The 5106-nt window shown below is 34.6% G+C and overlaps 1 non-coding gene across 1 annotated transcript; it reads left to right on the forward strand.

Annotated features, from left to right (window-relative positions):
- Window positions 1–3745: 3745 nt before the first annotated feature.
- LOC114638390 lies at window positions 3746–3902 on the forward strand. The gene has a single exon (XR_003713878.1). It is a non-coding gene; the product is annotated as a U1 spliceosomal RNA (small nuclear RNA).
- The last annotated feature ends 1204 nt before the right edge of the window (window positions 3903–5106 follow it).

The following is a 5106-nucleotide window of genomic DNA, read 5'->3' on the forward strand; positions in this document are numbered from 1 at the left end:
GAGGGTGGAGAGGGAGAGGGAGGAGAGGGAGAGGGAGGAGAGGGAGAGGGAGGAGAGGGAGAGGGAGGAGAGGGAGAGGGAGGAGAGGGAGAGGGAGGAGAGGGAGAGGGAGGAGAGGGAGAGGGAGAGGGAGAGGGAGACGGAGAGGGAGAGGGAGACGGAGAGGGAGAAAGAGGAAACAGATAAATACATAGACAGACAGATAGACAGACAGACACACACACACACATCTCATAAAAACAAAAACAGAAACCATAACATGCATTCAAAAGTCATATAAGAGAAAATAGAAGAAAAAAGAAAAGGAAAAGAAAAATAACAACAAATTACTGCAAAAATATTACGAGACAAAGATCTTTCAAAATGTTCTTGAGTTTATTTTGTATTGGCCATCATCTACTTCTGAGCATGTTGCCTGGATTTGAGAGTGGTTTGTATCCTAGTGAGACCTCATTGGAGGGAAGTAATTTGATTTTATTTTGTCATGTACAAGCTATTATCAATTGGAGACCACTTCTGGGTAAAGAATAAGGGGTTGTGTCTACTTCCCCATTTAGCACTGCCAAGATATCTAGGCCAGACCTTTGCAGCCCCTATGCATGCTGCCACAGTCTGTGAGTTCATTTGCACATAGGTTCTCCTGTGTTTACAAGGCTTTACTTCCTTGATGTCCTTCATTCTCTCTGGCTATGAGTCTTTCCACCTCCTCTTGCACAGGATTTCCTGAGCCCTCGAAGGGGAGAGATTTGATGCAGGCATCACATAGAAGACTGAACATCCCAAGGTCTCTCACTATTTGCACATCGTACTGCTGCAGGACTCTGTATTTGTTTCCCTCTTTATTTGCTTCTCTGGTGATGGCTGAGCAAGACACTGATCTGTGACATGACGATAGTAGAATGTCATCAGGAGTCAGTTCATTTCTGCATTCTTTTAGCAGAACAGTAGTATTTGGCTTTCTCCTATGTCTCTCCATTCTTTTATCGGAGAACTTAATAGCTTCAATTTTTAATAGCTGAGTAATATTCCATTCTGTAAATATGCCACATTTTCTTCATGTATTCATTCATTCACTAACATTTAGGCTGTTTCCCATTTCTGACTGTTATGAATAGAGCAGCAATGAATGGGCTTGAGTAAGTGTCTCTGTGGTAGGATGGAGAGTCCTTTGGGTATATGTCCAAGAGTAGTATGTTGGACATTGAGGTAAATCATTCCTGGCTTTCCATAATGGTAGTACAAATGTTCTATCTCACAAGTAACAGATTAATACTTCTCTTGCTCCACACTTTCTTACTCTAGAGCCAAATGAGCTGTCATTTGTTTTATTGATCTTGGCCACTGTCACTGGTGTGTGATAAAAATTGCAAAGATCATTTTCATTTTTCTTTTCTTGTTGACTAAGGCTGTTGAATATTTCTCTAAATGTTTCCCAGAAAATTGTGTTCCTTTTCTGAGAATTCTATTTAATTTTTTAATTGGGTTATTTGTGTTTTTAAAGTCCAGATTTTAAAGATTTTTTTTCATAGATTTTGGATACTAGCCTTCTATCAGATGTGCAGATGATAACAATCTCTTTCCATTTGTAGCATACTGTTTTGTCAAACTGATGGTATCCATAATTTTCAGTTTCATGAGGTTCCCCCACTTATTAATTTTTGGTGTTATACTGTGCTGATAGTATTCTGTTAAGAAAAGTGTTTTGATTTTGTTTTTTGTTTTTTTGTATATTTTATTTGGGAAGGGTTATTTTGCCAATGACTTCAAGCTTTAAAAAGTCCCCTTTTTCTCTTATATTGGGTTCAGTACAACTGGTTTCATGTTTAAGTCTTTGATTTCTTTGAAGTTGAGTTTTATGCAGGATGTTAACTATGGATCTATTTGGATTTACATGAAACCTTTCTATTTGACAAACACCGTTTGTTAAATATGCTGTCATTTTTTATCATATGTGTTTCTGGTTCGTTATAAAAAATCAGGTATCCATAGGTATGTGGATCTTTGTCTGTGTCTTCAATTCAAATCTGTCGATCAACATGTCTGTTTTTAATCCATTTCCATGGTGCTCTTATTATAACTTCATATTATAATGGGAGGTTGGTGATAGTGATAAGTATAGGAGTATTATTTGTGATTATTTTTAGTTACTCAGATTTGTTTTAGGGTGCATGTTTGTGTGTGTGTGTGTGTGTAAAGAAAGAGAGGCAGAGAAAACAAACTAAATGAATATTTTGTTAGAGGGAGTTTAAGAATAACTGAAATTTACATTTGAAAATTTCTATCTGTCAAAAAAAATTATAGTTCATCAGAAGGAAGGAATGTAAGCTACCTAATTTAACACTTGCCTTACGTATAAAGCAAATCTCCCATCTTTTCTTTACCAATAATCCTAACAGTTGATAATATTATTTTATTGTATATGATCATATGTCCCTCTTTTTGTTATGAATACCTGCATGCAGTAATTTCTGTAGCTTTCTCCCAAAATTCCCTGTCTTAAATCTACTATCTAAGCAAAAATAATATTGGCCATTATTTACTTTCCATAAGAGCAAGCATTGTAGTTGTAATGCTTATAGACTATAAAATATCTGTGCTCTATTTCCAAATCACACTCACCATCAGTCTCTACATTCTTCATGATTTCATAAAGGATTCTCACTTAAGAATGTTATATGAGTCTATAATTTGCAAAGGCAAAACAGCAAGTTATAAGACAGCATTTAAAATTGTAGTGATTTGCTATTGTATTATATGCTGAAAATAATTAATATTTACTCTTGTAACTCTAGAAATCCCAAAAGGTGAACAGTAGACACTGAAGGCATTAGTAAATGTTAATTTTATAATACAGAATAGGAATCTACAGCCTTGTTGAAAACATTGGTTTTGCAGCCTCCATTTAACTCTTCCCTGCTATGTGAGCTGACTGTGCCTTTCATACATTTCTACCATGATGCTTACCAAGGTATTAACCCATGGTGCTTTGTTAATCTCAATTGATATCTTCTTAAGAAAAACAATGGCATTTCCTGGGGTTTTAAATGCTAGTTGTACTCAGTATTTTTCTTTGAATCTATAGTGAGGGGAAATGTTATTAATTGTTAGTTGTCACTTTTGATGTGTTCAACTGTCCAAAAATTTTGAATAAGCTATAAAATGTGACAAAATGGTTTTGTGGAATTCTTCTGATGATTTAGTCTTATTTTTACTTTTATTTTTTTACAAAAAAGAACATCAGCCTTCAGAAGAGTTGTCAAAGCCACACTGTGATTGTGTCAGTAAACACCCAAAGTCCCACTCACTCATGATGCATATACTAGAATCTACAGTATTTGTGAAATTATACCTTTAATGATAGAACATAGATCTCATTTCCTCATACCCATTATCACAACAGTGCCATCGATCAAGTGTAATCTGTTCTTTAAATCTTGAAAATTACTCATATCATAAATTAAACTTGTGGGCCTCCATTATCTTCAAGCTATATATGAGTCATTGACCGAAACCAACAACAAAATATAGAGGAAGGGCAAATAATTAAACTTACTTGCCTTCTAATATTTAATTTCAAACCTAAGGACAGATAAAAGAATGAAACAAACAAGCCATGTAAAATATAAAAAAATACTTACAAATAAAAAAAAAAGTTTACTATTTGGGACACAGGCAAATAAATGACATGTTTTATTTGCATAATTCAAAATTCTACTATTAAACAAAAGTTAATATTAGTGAGTACATACTTACCTTGCAAGGTAGATTCAAATATTAAGATGGTTTTTCTAGGGTAAGGCTAATTCACTGCAATCAGGATCTGCTAATCCTTGAAGTTCCCTCTAATTCAGAACATTCAACTATATAATTTGTGATGGGGAACTGCTTTCCTGATCTTCTTGTAGGTAAATGAAAAAGAAAAATTGGTGTGCACATAAAGCACGCTCAGTTAGAAAGAAAATTTTTTATCTACCTCATAAAATATTAGGTAAACTCAGTTTATTTACTCTGCCAATGTCTCTGTATCAATCATCTGTATTTCTCACCATTGTGCATGACCAGAAGATTACCAACTGGTATTTATTCATAAAAACTATGTATTTATTTATTTATTTATTTATTTATTTATCTGATTTGTGAGTGTGTGTGTGTTCATGTTTATGCCTTCATGTTTATGCCTTCATGAAGAGGACAGAGGCAGACATCAAGGATCCTGCCCTACCAGTTTCACATGATTACACTGAGATAGCATTTATCTCTAACCTTAAAGCTTATCATTTTTAATAGCATGACTAGGCAGAGATTTCGCAAGGGTTACAATCCATAGAAAAACTAATTTGTTCATGTGTATATGAATGTATTAAAGGAGTTTTCTATAATTATTTTTAACTAATAAAAGGGGAAAAGAAGAAAAAAAGTGAAAACAATGAGGTCATCATCCACTAACACTTCCAAGGAGCAAGTCATGATATATGATACGAGTGGCTCATTCTATGCTTAAGTGAAACTCATGGCTCCATCCTCAGGGACACAATAAGGTTACTTTTCCTAGTGAAGTAGAGAATGTTTGGTGCAAACTTGTTGACAGAGACTTAGGAAGTTTTATCTGTGCTCAATGATAACAGAAGTCTTCAACTCTATTAACATTATGCTGCCTACTTTCTTTTGTTATAAATACACCATTTAGTCAAACTTTAGTAAGTGCTGACAAAAGAATCAAAGAACTGTATACTACTGTAAGCCATATGGAATCAAGATGAAAAGTAAAAGCTCAGAAGCAAAATGAAATAATTTGAGGTCGTATTTGTATCAGTCCTGCTGTGTATGGATGGTACTGATTCCTCAATTAAAACTGTCAGAATCACTGCAGGGAGAACAGGGAGTAGACACCAAGTCCCAGCCTTAAGCAAGAAGCTAGTTGGAATGGAAACCTGCTTAGAAAGGTGAAATTAGTTTTCTCTGATTGTGTGTCAATGGATATACAAACAATACATCAAGCTCAGAAGTAAGAAGTTAAGCAACACATGACTGACCTCATGTTTTGCTTTGTTGTTTGTGAGCTTTTTTAAAATATATTTTGTCTGTTTTCTTTCTTTCTTTCTTTCT

The sequence above is a fragment of the Grammomys surdaster genome, unplaced genomic scaffold (assembly GCF_004785775.1).
Source record: "Grammomys surdaster isolate TR1022 unplaced genomic scaffold, NIH_TR_1.0 125581, whole genome shotgun sequence".
NCBI classification, from domain to species: Eukaryota; Metazoa; Chordata; class Mammalia; order Rodentia; family Muridae; genus Grammomys; species Grammomys surdaster.